General features: G+C 43.4%; 1 protein-coding gene across 1 annotated transcript in view; it reads left to right on the forward strand.

The window, feature by feature from the left end:
• The window catches only part of CFAP95 (cilia and flagella associated protein 95), a 274,652-nt gene extending 268,703 nt beyond the window's left edge, over window positions 1-5,949 (forward strand). The window contains exon 7 of the transcript XR_015715406.1: window positions 4,844-5,949. The gene's annotated coding sequence lies outside the window, so the exon portion shown is untranslated. The remainder of the gene's footprint in view (window positions 1-4,843) is intronic.
• Window positions 5,950-21,961: the final 16,012 nt, after the last annotated feature.

The raw sequence follows: 21,961 nt of genomic DNA on the forward strand, positions 1-21,961 counted from the left end.
TCCTGGACGCCCCCCTCAGTCCCACGGTACCGTCTCACCATTGGCTAAGCATCGTCCACTTTGAGCTGTGAAGCCCATACTTACGAATTTCTCCTCCTTGGAATATCAATAGTTAAAAGTGCTTGGTAGGGCCCTCTGCATGAGGCTCTGAGATTGTTCTTTCAGGTAAGCATCAGAGGAAGGCAGAAAATATTTGTGGCTAAAATGAAATCAATCATGGCTTGTGCTGTCTTGATGTTGAGCTTGAATGAGCTTGAGTCACTTGTTCCAGAGTGAACTCTATCAGATTCCAGGATGAGCTACAGGAGTCAGCTGGAGGGAGAAGCGGGGGGCAAAGATGGGGAGCAACGAGATAAAGATTCAGTTAGTGCAGGAGAGAATGGTGCTGGCCGTGCGGCTCGGAGGATAGAATAGGGGTGGAGGCCAAACGAGGACTTGAGGATAATACATAAATGATGGCAGGAGATTGCTAAGGCTATAAACGGGGTCAGTGGAAGAGGCATAGTAAAGTTGAGTGTGGTGATTATTGAGGGCACAATGGACTTTTCATCAAACACATTCCTAAAAAGTTCTGTAAAAACTTGTCATAAAGTAAAAATATATTTAATAGCTATTTAAAGAAAACGTAGGTCTCTAAGAGAAACGGGTGCTTTCATAATATGAATACCAGTCCCCTAACTAACTTCTTTGACAATTCAAGGTTTTTGTTTATATTGAGTTTTCTTAGAGCAACGGACTCAGTTGAGAGAGAAATACACATTATTTTAGCTTTGGGTACAGCATCAAGAAAGGACAGAATGTATCCAACAGAAAGAGGCTCTTGCAATGATCTCACTGAACTTCATTCTCCAGATGAGAAAACTGAAGGTTAAATGCTTCCCTCAAGGTCAACCAGGGGCTCACTGAGAGTTAACCAAGTGTTAAGTGATTCGTTTAGGGTCCTTTGCCGGCTGGCTGAAAAGCGAGAGCTGGGACCCAGAGTCCCGCTCCCCCCCAGGCCTCCTTCTCGGCATCCCGCTTGGACTGGATGGGTTTGTGTGCGTAGAGGAGGGGACACTGCACAGGGTGGCTGCACGCTTTTGTCCTTGGGGGCTCTTTCCAGCTTCCAAATTCCATGATTCTATATCATCACTGCCTCTTCTGTTTTTTAAGACTGTTACCTAAAAGATTCATTGTAAGGTCAGGAGGCAGAGAAAGAGAAAGGAAGGAAGAAGGAAGGAAGGAAGGAAGGAAGGAAGGAAGGAAGGAAGGAAGGAAGGAAGGAAGGAAGGAAGGAAGGAAGGAAGGAAGGAAGGAAGGAAGGGGGGAAGGGGGGAAGGGAGGAAAGAAAGGCTGTTATTGGCTCCCAAATGGCCAGGGAGTATAGGAATATATCTTTTAGAAGGGAAAAGATATGTGAAAAGAAGAAATTTATCTTCCAGAAAGCAATGCAGCTTTGAAAAACATGAACCCGGCTTCCCTTCCGTTCTGCCAGAATCTATCAAACACAGCGCCTTAAATTGGCCCAGGTTTCACAGATACCAGGAGACCACAAGTGTGATGTTTTTGGAGATGCCATACATCTCCCAGACCATGTCATTTTGTTCCAGTTTTTCTTCTGTGCACACCATTTAACTTAGCTCCTTGTCATTTCTTCTCAGAGGTTCCACATGTGTCTCTAGTTCTCCAAAGTGAGCCCTTTATTTTTAACCGCAGAAAATGGGTTATGTGAGAATTCGAGGCAGTGGGGAGGAGTGTGGGGCGGAGAGAGGGAGAGAGAGATTGAGATTGAACACCATTCTCAACCACCCACTTTTCTATTCTCTGCAAAGGACCACAGAGATGGTCCACAGATAAGGGCTCCAGTTTTAACCTCAGGATTTGAAAATTATTTTATTTCTAAGTAGAGGCCTCACATCACCTATTTCCTGTTTTGATATCTTTTCCCTCTTATCTAACATACGCATTTCTTGCTAAAAATATTTTAGATCATATGCCTTCATATGAAGTGTTTAATGTAGCAACATTTTTAGTTGGGTTACCCAAAGAAGAATGGGCGTGAGCTGGAAGAGATATTAGAATTTCTGGGGAAGTTTCCTCATTTTAGAGATGAGAAGACTGAAGCCTGCCCGGCTGGGCGTGGCTCAGCAGTTGAGCGTCGACCTAGGATCCAGGCGATCGGGGTTTGATTCCCGGTCAGGGCACATGCCCTGGTTTCGGGCTTGATCAATGACTTTCTCATCATTGATGTTTCTGTCTCTCTCTCTCTCCCTCTCCTTTCCTCTCTCTGAAATCAATAAAGAGATATTTTTTTAAAAAAAGAGAGAAGACTGAAGCCTAATGCAACTATATTAGAAGAGGGCTAGCCAGGCATTGCCTCAGCTGCCAGTCTATAAAGAATCCTAACATGTCACGAGGATAAATGAGAGATCAGAGCTAGGTAACTCAGATTTTCATTTAGAGCTGACAGGCTGCTAAAATACCTGGAACTAAATAATGTGTGGCGTAGTATGTTAACCGAGAGGAAGTGATTTGTTTTTATTATCTGAATTTTAATTTCCTCAATATGCCTCCAAGCACACTGATTTTTAAAGTTACAAAAGAAAAGAAGACAAGAAATACATAAGAATGGGTGATATATTCTTAGAGTTTTTTGAAACATTGATACTATTTTGGCCAATAAAAAATATATGACACTTAGATTTATTTCTGAAAGTAAATACTTTAAAATTCAAATTATCTCTATTCCTACAAAATAACAAGAGTGAAAAAATAATGGTTGATAGGGTGCCAAAGCGCGAGCTTGTCTCAGATATCCTCAATTTTTAAAAGGCAGACTTTACCAAGATCATGGAGCCACTGCGACATTCCTATCAGCGGATATAATTCAACAAATATTGATGCTGTGCCTGTGCCAGAATGCTGGGGCTTCACAAAATGAAATAGTGACTTAGTCCCTTCCCCCAGGGTCTTACATTCTAATCATGAGAAAGACAAGCAGACATAAACAATATCGCAAACTAGCTCGCTGAGATAGCCGGAGGTCCCTGGGAACACGGAGTATGGAAAGCCTGTATCTACTCATGGAAACGGAAAGGCTTCCCAGAGGAGGCCACATCTGGGCTGATGATTGAAGGGTGAGCAGGAGTTTGTCAAGTGGAAGGGGGCAGGAGAGGGGAACCAAGGAGTTCTCTGGTCACTGGCAGCATCTGCCTAGGGGACAATTTCCCCAGAAGATTGGGAAAATTATTTTGGCAAAACTGTTCAGCTAAAACATTCATATTATTCTTTTTTAAAATTTATCTTTATTGTTGAAATTATTACAGATGTGACCCCCGTCCCCCGCAATGATCCCCTCCTTCCCACTACCTCTCCCTCCCCAGGCCTTCACCACACTATTGTCCGGTCCATGGGTTTTGCAGTATTATTAAAAAGCATCAGCAAAAAAGTGGGGAGGTGTAGTGGCTGTAATGGTGCACGGCCTAGGTCCCCCCTTGAGGCCTTACGGAGTCTTCCTCCAACTCCTGAGAGCAACGCCAAGATGGGCCTCAGCTACCAGGCTTCTCCAGGAACACTCGTCTGAAAAGTGTCCTTGCCTAAGGTCTCAGCCACCTTCTGGGGCACATCCCAGGACTGGCCAAGGTGAGGTGCCCCAACCCGAGGCAGTCCTTCAGCGCCCCGAGGGACCCTGCGCCCACCTGCCCCACAGCCCCGCTTTCCCCCTTGCCCAGCCTTGCTCCCATCTTTTTCTCTTCACGACTGTCGATGCCAAGAGTACCCTTAATAGCGCTAATCGCCATCTCAGGAGACAGGGACAGCAGGATGACTAAACCTCACAGGACCAGTGAAGATGTGGAATAGCCTATTTCGAGGAGCCAGAGCCCCCCGTTCTCACTGAGGGTGGCGGGGCTGAGAAGCCGGGGTCGGTCAGCAGCCTGTGACTGTCACACTGGAACCTTTCCTTCTAACACGCTCGTCTTAGAACAGCTTTGCCCTTTTGGCCCCCTTGTGACAACCCCCAAACCCTTCCCCCCATTCCTACCTTCGGAGCTTCTAGGAGCATCTTGGGCTCCTGGCTCCAAGTGACTCTTCTGGGAGCTTCTAGCCCCGCTACCATCCCAGGAGTCCCCCGGAGATTTCCTCCCCACGTACAGCGCTCTGACCAGTGTTTCTCAAAATGTGGTCCTCGGCCTGCCCAAATCAGGTCATAGTCTCCACTCCAGTGCTACTGATTTAGGTGAAGCTGGGAGATGGGGGGGGATCTATATTAGAAATAAGCTTCTCGGAAAATTCTTCTGCCTCCTGAAGTTTCACAATCTCTTCCTCAGAATCTTGGGGATGTATTAAAAGGAAACAAGGCTAAGTGTTTCTGAATTGTTATATGTGAGTTAGTCAGCTTTATAGTTTGGTGATGGAAACAATGTTGACACTGGGCTTACTTTTGTTGGTGATGACATTGGGACTTCAGTGTGCCGTCTGGGGGCAGGACAGAGCTGTCTAAATCTAACAAGGCTGCAGAAACCAGGCAACTCTGACCACATCTGGGATGGTTTTGGGTATCGTTTGGATCTAGGGTGGGATATTGGGGGCTGTTTTTTCAGAAAACAGAGGCTTGCTGCAAGAGAGAGCTGGGTGACTATCAGGCAGTTTTCAAAGGTTTAGTTCCAGCTCATTCACAAGTTTCTCTCCCACTGATGATATAGGGATGAGTTTTAGCTAGGGTGGAGCACCCAAGGATTTTCCAAGGGATACTGAAATTTAGAGAGTGCTACAGTTGTTGAAAATATTTTTTAAAAAACAGCTTACTTGTGGTATAAATTAATTAAAACAAGTTTAATTCAATGCACCTCTTTTGAATGTACAGGTTCAATAATTTCCTGACAAATATACAGCTTTGCAACCATTCCCATGATCAAGATAAAGAACATTTCCATCATGGTCAGTGATTCTGTTGTCCTTGCCTGGGACTCCCCCTCCTTGCTGCTTCCAGAAAATGATTCCACACAGAAAGCCGGAGCAATCATGAGGCTCACCTCGTGTGTTTCCTTTTCTTCGAAGATCACAGTTCTGTCCTGCCTGCTGTCCAATATCTAAAAATATTAGTTAGCATATTTTGTTAAATTTACAAGCTATGGTGGGAGTATAAGTCTAGTTCCAATGACTTAATCATGGCTGAAAGCAGAGTTTCCAATATTAAATATTTTAACATTTTTCAATCTTTCTCCCGCGGTGGTTGAACGCTAATTCTAGTTCTGAGCCAGGTCCTTTGATAACCGGTGAGAGACCTGGGCAAGAGGGGTCTGCGTTCTGGGCCCCCCGCTTTAGAGGAACCTGCGAACACGTACACAAATGAGTTTATGGGGCACACGGGCAACTGATACAGCCCGATCCATACCAAAGCCATATTCTTGTGACTTCCACTGCTCGGGCCCCAGGGCACCGCTTCTTTACATCATCTCTCTATGTTCTCTAATCAAAATGTCACAAAATGTAGCTACATCTGAATGCCAGGGAGCTTCGTCGGTTGTGCCCCTGATGATTTCAGAGGCAGACGCTGTTTTAGGGCGCTAGGAGGATTGAACAGCAGAAGCACTCAGTGAGAGAAAAGAGAAATTAACTTGTCAAATTCTTCCTCTCAGCCTGAATACAATCAATTCTTATTTATCTTGCCAATAGTGCCAAATGTTCATTTTCTTTCTTCTCTTTGTGTTTCAATTTGTTGTGCCAGAGAGACTGACAAATTGCTGTGAGTATTTGTAACAGTTGCACATGACAGCTGAGGAATCTTGGAAAGAGTAAAAAAATGAATATTTCTGTTAACTTTGTATGTATGTAGATGAAGATACATGCATTGTGAAGTGTGATACTGATTCTTTACCTTACTGAACTGATATTGAAGTCTACATTTTGAAAAGGCTAAATTCTGTTAAAATGCTTATTAAGATTGAAATAAATTTTCAAAAGAGCAAATCTTGTAAATTCAGCATTATTTTAAAACTTTTAACTGAACGTTTTTCTATTCATTCATTATAATTTGTATTTTGCCTTTTAATTTTAATAGATGACTGAATATGTCAGATGAAATAAAATTTCAAAAACATTAAAAATTTTATTTTTAACATTGAATTTAAATGTTCGATAAAATGTATTTAAGATTTGTGTACTTTGGATAAATCATATTTTCATATTTTACACCATTGAGAATGAGCACAGTTTGAAATCATGATGAATGTAGAAAATATAAAAATTTAGTTCAGCTATTTAGCTGAAGAGGTAAGAGTAACGTTGTCATTGTGAAGGTGTATATTTGTCAGGGCGGGAAGATAGAATGTATTTCATTTAGGGGTTCGTTACTGGCTTGGAACTTTTAAATAGTTACACTTAGGATATGAGAGCCATCGATTGTATTCCTGCTCTGGACTCCGTGACTATTAGGGGTGGGCCTGGATGAGAGGAGTCGAGACAAGTCTGCTCCCCAGCTGGCAGAGGGTCTGGGTGTGGGTGTTGTGTCCAGAATGGGTGGGGTGAGGCGGGGAGTATAGGAGCACTGACTTGAGAACATTTGTCCCCAGAATTGCTAGTTACGGCTCTGGTCTGCGGTTTGCTTTCACTAATCGGTAGTTTTGTAGTGGGGGTTGGGGGCAAGCAGGCTGGGCTTGGGGGGCAGGATCCCAGCCGACAGAGAATGTACGTACGAACAGGGCCCCTGAGCTTGACATCCGTCATAGACAAGGTCAGAGGTGGTGGTTGGGGCAGAGGGGAGAACAGGCAGGAAATGCCCTCCCCGTCTCCGCTCCGGGGGTCCCGCGGCCTACCAGCACCCCTTGGCTACAGGCTCCCACTGGCCAGTTGTGCCAAGACCCCTGAGATGCTTCCTGCACTGGTCACGATCAGCCATACTCTGAGCTGGTGGAAAACATCACTGACTCCTGCTCAAAGGGGCAGTAGGAGACAGAAAAATAAAGGGTTATTTTTATCTAGCCCATGTGACTAAGAATAGTATTTGCAGTGATGTCTTATAAACAGTTTAGTCATAAGCACCTCACTAGGCATGTCTCCTGTGACAAAATTTATGTTCTGCCTGTGATCGCCTCTGCTGGGTTACTCTAACCGAGCTGGGATTGATGGTGTGTTGTCTTTGTGCCAGTTTCTGTGCTCGGCAGTGGGGACTTCGGGCAGGAGAGAACGACCATCCGCGTTTAATGGAGTGCTTCAGCCGTGAGAGGAAATTGTGCCTGTGAGAAAAGCCACTGAAACAAATCAGGGACATTTAAAAACAACCATGTGGGGCCATTCATTTGGCTAGCAGATAGTGCATATTTCTCACCAAAGCGATCTCTCTCCGGCACATCCAGTGTCAGCAAAGCTAAACTGACAATTGCCTTACCCAAGGGGAACCGTTAGTGCCGGTCACAAATTAGCCAGAGACACGGGATCTGTTAGAGGGCAGAGACTGTGCCACATTCATTTCTGTGCCTCCTGTACCTGGCTGGGGGTGCTCAACCGGGGCTGCACACTGCAAGCACCAGGGAGCTCTAAAAACACAGCTGCCCGAGTCCCACTCCAGACCCATGAAATCAGAACCTCTTAGAGACGGTGGCACTGGCGTGCCCTAGTTGTTAAAGCTCCTCAGGTGATCGCAATGCACAGTTAACTGGCATTTGCTAAGCCAGCTGTCAAGCTGGACACGCAGTAATTACTCATGAACTGGACCTGAAGCAAGCAGCTTCTGCGGATTCCGCTTCCCTGAGAGCAAGGGAAGGGCAAGGGAAGGGCCCAGCCCTCCAGTCAGCAAACTGCGAAGCTGGGGCGGTTTATCTAGAGGTGCAGCCCCCTGGCCATTAAAAAGGTGCATGTGGAGGGGGCAGGGGGGCTTTAGGCTCTTTTGGGAAGCAGTGAGGCACAGCTTTTCTAAGACTGCCTCTTCTGGCCAGAAGTCCAGGGATGTGGTGAAATCATTAGAATTTTAAAGTTTTACCACATCTGCTGCTGCTTGTGGAATAAATGACCTCTGTTCAGATTTTCCCGTTTGCTCATGTGTCTGAGATAGATGCAGCTTCCTCGGGTACATGGTGGAAAATCTGGCCATGTGACCCTGACAGAGAGACAAGGACGGCCATTCTCTGCGTGTATGAAATGGGCAGCCCCGAGCCACTCGCTTCTGTGAGCTTTACATGTGTGCCAAAATGTGAGTCTTGGCCTAAGGGGGTCCCAAGCCCATATAGTTTTGAACTTCCCAAGTTCACAGAGTGATGTACAGATTTGTGTACAACACAGATATTAAAACATTCAACTAACATTTCTAATGAGAGGATTCGTTAATAGACTGAGGATCGATGAATATACTCAGTAGCCCTTAGTCTTTTCTCTTCTTCCCCGGAAAGGGGAATTAGTGCGTACCCATGCACAGTTGACTACTGTGGGCAGTGTTTTTATTTATACCTGTTCTTTATGGAAATTTCCCCCACCTTGACTCTTGACTATGCTTGGCTGGGTTCCAGGGCCGGGCTGAGTGATGACTGTCCAAAAGGAAGGAACAGTAGGCCCGGTGTTGCAATGTTTGCCATTGTTACTTGTATCCTCTAGTAACGTGTCTTCATAGCAAAGGACATGCTTGAACATTTTGGGGGATTGCTTAATAACTTAGATAAGCTACCTTAAGTTCTCAAAGAGAAAAAGAATGAATGGAAAGATGAATGGGGGGGCAGGTAAATGAAGGGCCAACAACAGCAAACTCTGACATCTGTGGCTGCCCGCGATCGCTCTGGGCTGCAACACTAGCCCATCTTGGCTTTAGTTTCGGTCAGGTTTTGTCTGTGTAGAGGAGCTGTGTCTGCCGATTGACAGTGAACCCAATATCGATTTCACTTCCCGTCAGGTTTTGTGCCATTCTGGTCATCCATCCATAAATCAGATATGCCTCATGTCCTCGTGTCTGTAATTGATAGTGAGGATAGAATGAAATGAAATGTTTAGGGTACACCACCAGAAAAGAATGGACTTTTAAAAATACATCACTTTATGTTTTATTCTGTTTATAACCTTATACATCTAATAACAATGACAAGTTTCTTTGGAAGCTTGCTGCCACTTGTAAGACTGGAAAAATGTTACTAAATCTTGGGAATTTTATAGCTAGGAACCTGGAGCTATTGAGTCCATTTTATAGACAAAGAAACCGAGACCCAGAGAGATTGATTTATCTTCGATCACGCAACAGCACAGCCAGAACCAGGACCCAGATGGGACGTAACTGGTCAAACTGGGTCAGGGAGCAAAGTCTAATGTGGACCTCTGGTCATGTGGTGAACAGTCCTTCTTTACTTCTACCGAGAATAGGGAAAGTCTGTTTGTCAAGACAGAAGGATTTGGGAGGTGAGGGGCGGGTAGGAAGAAGAAGGTGGAGAGATAGTGGGGGGTTGAATGTTTGTCTATGTTAGGACTGAACTTCCTCCACGCACTGGGAGTCCAGGCCACTTAGGGATTGACTGAGATCTGAACTGAGGGGATGGCCACATCTTATTGGTCTCAGGACCAACAGAGGGTATGTCAATTCTGACCTCTTGCCAAATTGGCCCCTGGGCCGTGACAACCACACCGGTCTTGCCCTGGTAGCGACTCCCACAATCTTTAGTTGAAAGTGGCCCCCATTGCTCTGTATCTTTTACAATTGTCTCCAGCACTCAGTTCCCAGCCCAGACATTTTAGGGATAAAAGCGAGAGTGAACATGGCAAATGAAACCCTGAGTGTCGCAGCAGTGAGTGGTGACAGTGTTCCTCAGACAGAGAGTCTGCTGAGGAAGGAGAGAGGGAATTAATTAATACTGATTAGCACAGTGTTTACATTGACTTGAGTGGGGTTCTGTGAGCGGCTCGATCGTGGAGAGCTCGCTTCCCTCTTCAGGTCTCCTTTTCGCATCTGCATAATGAGATAGGGAAACTAAATATTCTTTCAGCTCTAACATTCTAACAAGTACTTTATGACCCTAATGATGTCGACTCTCTTTCCCACACGTGGTTCAGTGATGGTAGCACGTGGAGAAGTGGACAAGGAGCGGGGCAGCTCTTGGGACTTAAGCATTGGCCCGTTTGCAGCCAGTTCACCAGCTTGGCATCCAGTACCGTCCCTCCACCAGGCCGCTTACTTGCTGGGACCTGACACCGATACACTTCACTGAGCATGCTCAGCATTGATTCACTTCTGCGACCTTTAAAGTCTTTCTTCCCAGCCATAGCCTCTCCACCCTCTAGCAGGGCTGAGTCGGGGACAGTGAACCTCCCTTTCTGTGCTAAGACTGTGGACTTAAGCTGCATGAAGGAAATAGGCCACTTGGAGACCTGTTAATACAGCTTAATGAGACAAGCCATAAGTTTCTTTGTGATCTTAGGATCTGAACCACAAAGAATGACTTTAAAAATATTTTTGAACTTTGGATTTCATTTTGGATTCCAAAAAGCCTCTGCCACATGTGAATCGTTACTTGCAGAAGTGTCCTACATATGATCAGTTATACTGCCTGTTGATCTTTACTTATCTTTAGTTAGTTGAGCTTTCTCCGTAACAGGAATTAATACATGGACATTCTTTGGTCCTAGAGGAAGCATTTTACCCAGGAAATGAAAGTCTGCTGTTTTCTCTGACAACCTTTGTGTTTCTTTGGGATGGATTCCTGAGTCATGTAACCAGTGAACTATGCCAAGTTCTTTTATTAAAATCTCACTGAAGTCTGTAAGATCAGTAAAGAATCACAGCGTCAGAACATCATTTGACCTAAAAGAAACGGAATACTATCAAATCCAATCCTCTGTCTTTCCAGATAAGGGAAAAGGCTCAGAGAGGTGAAGGAACTTGACTAAGGTCACACAGCTTAAAAGTAACACAGAATGAGAACTGGAACCTAGGGGAGGTGGAGTAGTAAAAGGAACAAATATAGTCACCTTTCTGGCAGCTTAATGCCTTAAGGAAGCCCATTTTCCAAGTTCGTATTTTAAAGTTTTGTCAGTAAACTTGACATCTTAATAAAAATGTCCAACATTATAAAATAATCATGGTATTAATATGTATTATAAGAATATCTTTCTAAACCAGGTAGTAAATTCAAATGCCTCGGGGGACAGGCAGATAATGGGGGACAAAGCCAATAGGATGGAGGGGTTTCTGGCAAACTGAAGCTATGAGCCTTGCCTATAGGCCTTCAAGCCCTCTCCCCCCTCCTCCCCCTCCCTTTCCTCCACCCCCTTCTCTTGGTCCCATTTTCCTCTGACATTTACAAAGCACTGGACCAACAAAACAGGGCAGCCCAGGCGGCCAAGTTGCTGCCCTAGCGGAAGCTGCAGGTTCCTTTACTGAAACACGAGCACGGATTCCTCCTCACTTCCCAGCTAATCTCCAGCACGGTGTCTGCCATGTGGTAGGCAGTCAAGAACTTTTCCTTGTGGCCAATGATTAAACGTGTATCGAGGTCTCGGTTTTTGATTCAATGTACTGATCTGCTTTTGTAAAGATAAACTGGTTCAGAGCTTGATGAAATTTTTTCTAAAATTTACCATATAGAAAGTACTAGTTCTTAAACTGAGAGTATTTGGGGAAGGCCATTGGTCATTCACAACTGACTATGAATTCATCCCACTCAGCCTGCTTTTCTCCTCTCCCTGAGTTGACATCAGTTGCATTTGGAGGGGTGATGAGGCAGAGGAAAAGAAGAACCACACGCCAGGGGGTGAGGCCGGGAGGTTGGCCTCGCTCTACAAAGTGAGGACAGGGAGGTGGCAAGAAGTAAAAAGCTGATGAAAGTAGCAAACATTGCGTATTTCACAATTTTATTTAAGGCTGGCACTGCTCTATTCCAATATGAAGGAAATGTGCTCACTTTTAGATGCATATGACTCATAAACAAGCTCATTATAAATTCTTTGGAAGAAATTTGGCTCTGCATTCTGTTTATCTGAGAATCCTCTCCCTATTTTTCTCTCTCTCTCCCTCTCTCTCTCCCTCCCTCTCTCCTTCCCACCCACCCTTTCCAAACCATTACACTGGATAGAAACATATTCTCCAGTATTGGGGCGGGGAATTATCAGTTAAACCCTGGCCATTTCAACAACAACATAGCCTCAGTTCAACACACACCATTGGGCCTTCAGGCAACACGCCAAACACTTGTCGTTGTTTAGGGGAATCAAGCAGAAGTGCTCTAAATTGCCCTTTGCAAAACCTGTTTACACTCGTGCCAACAGAACGGGGAAAATTTCCTTTAAAGCTGCCATGAAGAGCTTCCAGATGTTTTTGCTGAGCTAAAGTGCACCTTCACCAGAGGCTGCTTGTTACAGCAGCTGCCAGGATCCTTTGGGGAGGCAAGCCACAACTTAGTGTCAAGAAGTGGCCTCATGAACAATGTGGGACCAAGATGTTCCAGGGGAAGGATGCTGGGCTTAGCATTGGACGATCTGTGTTTAGCTCCTAGGTCTGCCCTTTCTGCAGGTGATCTTGGGCTAGCCCCCTCCACCCCCTCCCCACTAAGCCACAACTTAGTGTCAAGAAGTGGCCTCATGAACAATGTGGGACCAAGATGTTCCAGGGGAAGGATGCTGGGCTTAGCATTGGACGATCTGCGTTTAGCTCCTAGGTCTGCCCTTTCTGCAGGTGATCTTGGGCTAGCCCCCCTCCCCCACCTCCCCAGGCTTCGCTTTATCTGTACAAAAACTCCAGCCCCTGCTCTGCCAGTCAACCAAGCTGTCACTTCTTTAGCTTCCACTGATGCTGGGCACAGATGCTAAAACCCCAGCTTGGAGTGTTTACAAGAACTAAGGTAGCACAGCTAGAAAGGGAAAATCCTGAGGTTTGAAACCAGGCTTGCTTCCAGAGTTGTTGAAAAAACAAATGTTATGCTATATGTGGAAGGGCTTTGAAAACCATAACCTAGCATTTGCAAATGAGAGTGATTTAAGATACTGAATTTTATACTCAGAGCAGGCCTTGGCTGTGGGTGCTAGGGAAATTATTCAGCCTCTCCCAGACTCAGTTTCCTCATCTGTCAAATGGAGATGAAATCGGTACCCGCCTCTGGGTTATAGCTTGAATGGAATGAAGTCGTGCACGTAAAGCCCTGAGCTCAGTGCCTGGCGCATTCGTTTCCCATAAGTGTTCGCCACTGTTACTGTTGTTGGAGGATGATATTAAGGTATTGATTATAAATTAGAGAAAATCATGTTCACAGCCTTTTCCTCATCTTATACTTGACTGCTGTTCAGTTCCTATTCCTGCTGAAAAGCCAAAGCCAAAAGGAAAGCTGATTACTAAATCAATTTTTAGCAAGAACATTTTTGGGGATGAATAACACATGTACTTAAGCCTCTCTGTTTCTCAACCTGTACGAATAAAATTCAGCACTCGATATGTCAACAATTAATGTCTGGTGCCTTCTCTAGCACGTCCACCCCTGCCGGCCTTCAACAAGGGTTCCCGAGATGCCCTCTCCCACCTCTCATCCCAACCTGCTCTTGCTTCTTGTCTGTGCTTGGCTCTGACCTCTCAACTCCTCTCCCACCTCTGCTCCTCCGGGCTGGTGTTCACCCTCTTTCTCTCTCTCCTGGGCCCCAATGCTCCCTGTCGCCCCTAGCCGCACCTCTGGCTTCCACTGTCACTTGGGTCTCAGACCCTAACTTCGGATCCCAGCCAAGGCCCTAGGAGCCTCACCCTGCTGTAATTGGTGGTGGAGAGACTTTGGCTTTCCTCGGCTGAGCTCTTTGCCTTCTGTTTTAGCTCTCTGATGATTCATGCAGGGCATGTACCAAGCAAAATAGCAATTGAGGCTCAGACTGTGTCTCTCAATGTCAGACCTCCAGATGTTTCGCCAAACCCAGAAGTTTTGATCATGTAGCTAAATTCCAGTTCCTGAGTGAATTATTAACCGTTCCTCTTGGTGTGGCATGACGCAGGCACAGCCTGTGACTCAAGCAAGTTAGGAGCGGGATCTCTCAGTGCACAGACCCCCGCATTGCCTCGGGTGAGTTATACCTTTGCTAAATAAGCAGCCAGAGAGATCTTTTCAGGCTAGCGTCAAAACCGGACCATGTAAAGTTCCAATCACGATTGTAAGTTAGGCTTTGGTAATAGAGAAAGGTGGTGTAGGATTAATCTCTCTCATGCCAGCAAAGCCTCTTAAATACCTTCTTCCTCAGTGCCCTCTAAGGTTCTCCAAGTTTTATTACTGCCTACTCCTCCCCAACCCACATGGCTGAGTGGAAACCGCATGATCTGCAGAGGGGCTCCCCAGACCCGGCATTGGAGCCCAGCTCAATCACTGACGCCCCGTGCATGTAGAGCAAGTTAATGTCTATAGCTCCTGACAACAGAGATGATAAGACCTAAAAGCTACCTCTTGGGAGAGTTAGAGGAGTTAATGTTTGTAACACAGTGGGACAAAGTAGAGCTATGTTCATGTGATGTGTGTGGGTCACTACAGGAATGGTGTGTCCTTGTGTCTATACAGGTCTGCATGATGCTGCTGCTTTACATTCTCATTTTGATGTCGTTTGATATAAAAATCTTTCTTTGATGGCAGAGATCATTTGGGATTTCATGCTTATCCCAGGAGTAGTTCTGGAGTAAGCTGTCCAGTAAAAAATGCTCCTGAAAGCGGCTATCTTGTCCAGACATTATAGGGTTATTGGGTTTGCGTGCGTGCGCGTGTATCTCCTAATTCTCCAGTTCTTTCCACTGTCACAGTCTGTCTCCTGTAAGCCTCTGTTAGAAGTGGTCTTGGTGGCTGTCCAGTGGGCTGGCTGGTGGACCTGCTCCAAGTCACTGATTTCATAATTTCCGTTGGCCTTTAACAGCCACTCTCCTTCAAATGTGTCTTAGCTAGTTTGGTACTAGATGAGCTGTTTGCTCTAACAACACATCTGAGTGATCTCTTTTACAAGAAAACACTTCACTAAGATGCCATCCTGTCCCGTGCCCCCTCCCCCTGCAACACCCCTGGTGCCTGAGGGCTGGGAAACTTTATGACTGATCTGTCAATGAGTAAATTCTCTAGGAGGAAATAAGCCCTTTGGGAGGGTTGGCATTAACACTTTGAGGGTACCATTTTATGACTTAGTCATAATTTAAAGATTCTAAAACATTTTGCTTTCATTCTCTCCCAGAGAGGATTCAAAATTGTTTAAAAATGCATGCCATACAAATGAAATAAATTTCAAAGATGTCAGATATAGCTAAAAACTGAAAACAAGAGGACAGAGTAGCACATGGCCTCGGATAGTTGCTATTCAGGTAGGTGGTTTGTCTCCAGTGTTCCCAATCACTGCAAAGAGGGAAACGCAGTTTTAAGAGCTATAGTATTATAATACAAATCTAAACTAACTTTTTCTCTAGCCAAGAGGAACTCCTATGTGATCCTTCCTCAAGGAAAGCCATTACAATAACTTGCAAAGTGCTAGTGTGATCTAAATTGCTATACAACTCAAAACCTTTGGGCGAGTTTGTCAGCTGGCCTGGGCCTAGGAAAATGGTGTGGCAGTGTTCATGTGCATAGGGACAGAATAAAGCTTTCATATTTTATCTGCCCGGCGTGGACATAAAATGAAGGCTTTAGAGAGTAATGAGCATGCCCCTGGCCCTTCCACGTGGCAGCATTATGTAAGTCCTGTAATTAAAAACATTAAATTGCTGAATGTGTGTGATTTCAGATCATTCGACTCAAGGGAGAGATTCATTTATCCTTCAGGAGCTTACCAAGCATCTCTATCCTGTGAGGTTCTGAGGCATTTCAGGAGTCCCAGCACAACCACAGCAAATTAGAGAGGCCCGTCTAGGTTCTCTACATCGACGTCTCAGTTACAGCACTATAATGGCTTACACTCGCGTCTGCTCCTCAGCTGGACTGAGGTCCCCGAGGGGAGGCTGTCCTACCCATCGCTGCGGACCGGCACCTGGCGTGGCCCCTTCTGCAGTGAATGCGTCTGAGAGGAGCGAATATCATTGCTGGTCCGAGTTGTAAGTGCTTTACGTGGTTATACTCGGTTAGTCCCTCTAAGAGCTCTGTGAGGTGGTTACTATTATTACCCCCATTTTACAGATGAAGAAACCGTGGCCTAAAGAGTGATTTGCCTGTTTCCTGGAAGTAAAAGGTAGGAGAGAGAATTTAAACCCATTTTCTCAACCGATACCCTAGAATGAAGACCAGGTCTTAGTGTTTTGAGCAGGTGAGCCGTTCTTGGACTTGGGAGGCACTAAATGTGTCAGTGGGTTATGCCACAGGAAAAGAGTAAAATGCAGTGTTGCTTAGGGTGCTTCAGTTTAATTCCTCTCATTATCCCAGTCCCAGGAATGAGGCCCCGATCAGACTTATGGCCCTGATCATGGCCTTCAGAAACCATAGGATACCCTAGTGGCAAGCACTTTATAGACCCTCATTTCTTAAATTGAAATTGAGTAATACAGACCTGGCTGGGTGGCTCAGATGGTTGGAGTGTCGTCTGGTGCACCAAAAAGGTTGCAGTTTCGATTCCCCGCCGGGGCCCATACCTAAGCTGCAGGTTTGATCTCCAGTTGAGGCACGTACGGGAGGGAGGCAGCTGATTGATGTTTCTCTCTCACATCAATGTTTCTCCCTCTCTTTCTCTCTCTCTCTCACCACCTTCCTCTCTCTCTAAAATCAATGGACATATCTTCAGGTGAGAATTAAAATTTTTTTTTAGTAATACAGCTAACTAGGTTTGTGGATGGTATTGCCTTAACTGATTGAAAACTACTAGAGACAATAGAGACAATAATCTTTACTTCTAATTTCTCCTAAATGTTTATTCTCTCAATAAAAGTGCTATTTACAAATTTTCATTATTTCACTCTAAACTCAGCAGATTCTTAAATGACCTGACATCTCTATGATTTTCTGGGAGAAAGAATGAAACAATTGCACTAATCTAATGTTGGTATTTGACATTTTGATTAGAAAAAAAACACAACCCTGATCTGTAAGGGAAATATGCCCCCTTTATATGCTTGCATGTTTCTTTCCAGGGGAGTCCCAAATAGGTTGATTGTAAATGTTTCTACTAATGAGATGGCCTTGATCACTGATGTGATTATGGGCATAAATAGTGAGTTTCATTAGGTTGCTTGTGTCCCACTTTTGATGGCATAGTAAACCTCAGAACAACCACGGGTGCAGAAAGATGAAAAACTTTTTTGGATATACGTAATTAATTCATTCTAATGAACCTACTATCTTAGCATAGCAATTCTAACTCGTCTCAAGTTACTTTAGTACATAAGACAATAAAGCACTATTACAGAGATTTATATATATATGTGTGTGATATATATACACTGTATTTATAGATACATATTTACTGATTTTAGAGAGAAGGAGGGAGAAAGAGAGAGAAACAGTGACGTGAGAAAGAAACATGGATTAGTTGCCTCCTATACACCCCAACCGGGATTGAACCCACAACCTGGATATGTGCCCTGACTAGGATTTGAACCCAAAGCCTTCTGATGTATGGGATGACACTCCAACCAACTGAGCCACACCAGCCAGGGCTATTGTAGAGATTCTTCATGAGCCCAGAGGATTAATAAGTGTTTTTTTGTTGCTGTTGTTTATAAAGAACTATAGTTTGAGAGAAGAATGAAGATATTGATTAAATTCTCCCTTTTCTTCGCTAATATTCACTATAACTTGGTTATACTCTAGCCACTAATAGCTGGTACCTAAAGTGATAGTACATAGTATACTCAAATAAATTTAGCTGAATCATAACTTTAATGTTTTGTCCCCCATGATATTATTATGTTTTGTCTGTTCTTGGGTGATCACTCATTTGATGTAAATTCTGATAAACTCAAGTTTTATTTGTGAATGTATGTTGGCATTGAAGGTGGATAGAAGGATTTTTCTAAGCCAGGTATATGCACAGCTTTGGAGATACACGTAGATACAACAGGGCATGAGAACGCCCTGTTGTACACCAATGCTGTTTTGCAGACACCAGGCCAATTACCTTGTAGAATGTTCCATAGTCTGAATGTTTCCTCTTGGTGGTATTTAACTGGTTTTTCTATCACCTGTATATCCTGTAAGCAGGAAGTTAGATCTAAAGGTGTGAGTAGATTCAGATTCAGCATTTTTGGAGCAAATACTTCATAGGTGACGCTGTAAACTTCACGTTGCTTGGTATCTAGAGGCACATCCTGTGACCATAGCTCTCTCTCCGTGATGCTTGGCTATGATGGTACCACAGTGGTGGCTCCCTCCCTTGTGAAGGTACATTTCTCACTTTACAATTAGAGAGTAATTAATGGGATGCATTTATTTAATGTTAACAAGATCGAGCATATTTGCATATGTTATTACTGGCCAAGGAATTATTTCCATTGTTGAGGAAGCAAGGTTTTTTTGTTTGTTTCTTTGTCTGTTTGGAGTGGCAGGGATGGGGGTGCACTCCAGCCCTCCTCAGTTCCTAGCAGGTTGGCTCCCATTTACCAGTAAGTCCCAGAGGCTATCAGGCCTTTTCAAGGGTTAAGTATAGACGATAGCTTAAGTCAGGGAATTTTGGAGATAATTTTACTTTTATTTACATTTTTAATAGGAAGTACACTTACATGATATAAAGTTGAAACTGCATAGAAGGTAAACAGTGAGAAGCTCCTGTTCCAGTTATATTTTGATGCATAACCAGCCACCCCAAAGCAGTGGTGTAAAGCAGTAATGATGTCATTATTCAGTATTTTTCTTAATACCTCATGGAGATTATTTAAATAAGTTCACAGAAGGGATCTTCTTTAATTTTAATACCTCTGTAGTATTACATTATATAGATGTACCACAATGTTGTAACCACTCCCTCGTTAATGCATACTAGGTTACTTCTGGTCTTTTAATATTGCAAAAAAACGCTAACATGGATAACTTTGAACATACATACATCATTTGGTATATATGTAAGCATATTTGTATTATGAATTCCTAGATGTAGAATTACAGGGTTAAAATAGTATGAGCATCTTAAATTTTGATGAATACTGCCTCATTGCCTTCTATAGAGGGTCAAAACATTTTCACTCTTCCCACACATGAGAGGGCCCACTGCCTCACACCCTTATAAAATAGAATTTTCTCAAATGTTTTGGGTCTTTCTAAGTAAAACAATAGTTTTAGTTCAGTAGTTTTAATGTGCATTCTTTTTTAATGAATTTGAGCATTTATTTTCCTATGTTTAAGAACCACATATATTTTTAATTCCTAGAAAAAGTTAAAGATCATTTTAACATAAAACAAATGGTGGAGATCAGTCAACAGGTAAGACACTTTGCATTTCTGATAAGCCTAAAGACCTTCTAATAATTCCCAAAGCCCCATTTTCCTGAATCCCGCAAATGTACAACCTGCGAGCATTCAGACCCTTTGTGATTCATGGGGCTCCTATGTCTCTCAAACCCAGCCTGAAATTCCCAGGTGGGCAGAAATGGCTTTGAGAAATTGTAATTAGATGTCTATTTCCACAGTGATATCCGTTCTTCATGAAAAAAAAATCTTAAGAAAAATTTCTTCACTTTCCCATAGAGCTTAATATGAAACGTTGAATATTTCTACAAACCTTTCTCTAACATCCAGATTTGAGATGAATGATCTGCCTTTTGGATTTTCAGAACTTTCTTACGCTTCCTTATTACACTCCATTTTTACTGACTCCTCCTCTCCCTCCTCAGCTAATATCTTATTTTATAAAGTCACTGAAAACATGGCAGTTTAGTCTGGTAGAGTGATTTGAAGTCATAAGTAAAAGAGAATTATGGCAGAGCTGTGTAGGCAGGAGAGGGGACAGGTTGGTGTGGCTGAGAAGGTACCAGCTCTAGAGCCAGAAAACCTGCCCTTTACTCTCCTGGTCTTGGGCTGGTTGGTCAACTTTTCAGAGAACTGGTCTCCTCATCAGAAAATGGGGCTAAAACAACTTACAAAACTGGGTTTCTACAAAGAGCAAGAGAAAGAATGTTTTCAACTAACATTTATTGAGCACCTATTATGTCTGAGTGCCCTGTGTGCTTGATCTCGTTGGTCTTCAGAGAGGTCCACTAACTTCCCAACGTGCTGACTATATTCATTTCTTAGGGCTGCTTTAACAAATTACCACTAAATGAGAGGCTTAAAGCAAAACAGAGCTTTATTCTTTCACAGTTCTGTAGACCAGAAGTCCAAGGTCAAGGTCAGCAGGGTTGGTTGCTTCTGGAGGTTCTAGGGGAAAATCCATTTCGTGCCTCTATCCTAGCTTCTGGTGGCTTTCCACTCTTCTTGGCATCCCTTGGCTTGTAGACACATCACTCCAATCTCTGCTTACATCTTCACATGGACTTCCCCTCTGGGTGTGTCTGTCTCCTCCTTTTCTGTCTCTTAATAAGGGCATTTGCAGTTAAATTTAGGGACCGCCCTAAATCTAGGAATCTAGGATGAACTCATCTCAAGGTCCTTAATTTAATTACATCTGCACAAACCCTATTTCCAAATAAGGTCATATTCACATGTACTGAGAGTTAGGAATTGGACATATCTTTTGGGGTCCAGCATTCAGTCCACTACAGTGACCAAGCTAAAAAGTGAGTTCAGGTGCTTTCTGATTCTGAGACCCTTCTGTGAAACTTCCTTGCCAGTGTTAAGGACCACATCATAGTTTCTTCTCTTTCTTATTCCAGAATTATATGTTTCCCTGTGCTTCTAAATTATACTAGAAAGTAGCTTGGGCATCTGGAAGAAATCACTGAATTCTACTTAAATTTTCATTTGCTTATGAGGGTATCCCCCTGCCTAAATAATTTTTTAATAGTAAGTAGAGTTATGCACTCATAAGTTGTTAAATCATCTAAGCTTGTAGCAAAAATAAGAAGATAATAAAGATTTATTAAATGCCTAATGTGTGTTGGGCCTGTGCTAAGGGTTTTGGATGCATCATCTTGTTTCGTCGTAGGAGACAGTGACTGTTACTATCTCTCATTTGCAGGAGAAACTGAGGTTCAAAGAGGTTAAGGAACTTATCAACACAGAGCTGCTAAGTGATGGGTCTGAGATTTGAACCTAGGCAATCTGACCAAACCCCACACTCTTGAAGCTATAGTAGAAAAAAATTACCACTACGGCTCCTGGCACAGAGTCTGTAACCCTTAACCACCAGGCTGGGCCAGAGGCGGTTGGGTTTAATGAGCGAAGCCTTGTTAATCATGAAAATTAACCATGTATTTCTAATAGGAACAGACTGGGCATTCAGACGTCTTTTTGTTTTCCTTCATTTCAGTTTTGGAGTGACACTGTTGAAAGATATTTGGAACTGCTGAATGAAAAATACTTGGAACTTTAGCTCAATTCTTAGAGGGGGAAAAGCAGGGTATTTCCTTAATGTTATTCCCATTCCAACTCCTTTGGTCTGGAGTTCCCCTATGCATTCATTACTCAGAAGAGTTGTTTTGAATTTGTCAGCACATCATCATGTTAATTTTGCTCAAGGAATAGAGCATTTTTCCCCACCACAAAAACTGAATTTGTTTTGGTTTGCCATCAGTGTAAAACAAATTTCCCTTCAATAGGGTAATCTAATTTAAAAAAAACACCATCTGACTATGAGAAAGGATGTAAAAAGTTAGATGTAGTCAGCACTATAATTCTTTCTGATTAATATTTTAAAATTATCTTTAACTGACATAAGCAAGGTAAATGATTAATTTAACCCCCAAGTCTAAACAAAAGCTTAAAGTATATGATTTATTTTTAATGCACATGTCTGTTTTTAAAGAATGGCTTTGTAAAAATACATTGACTACTCAAAACAGTAACTACACAGTCCCCTATTCCATCATCTTAAGCTAAATGCAGAACCTAACTAGAGCTGCTCATTGTCTGTCTTGCCTTTAATGCAGTTTGTTAATGATGGTGTATTTATAGCTTACATGGAAAGGTCTTCTTTTGTATATTGTCCTCTTTTAATTAAATTT

This window comes from Miniopterus natalensis, chromosome 12, assembly GCF_054644295.1.
Source record: "Miniopterus natalensis isolate mMinNat1 chromosome 12, mMinNat1.hap1, whole genome shotgun sequence".
In the NCBI taxonomy this organism is placed as follows: Eukaryota; Metazoa; Chordata; class Mammalia; order Chiroptera; family Miniopteridae; genus Miniopterus; species Miniopterus natalensis.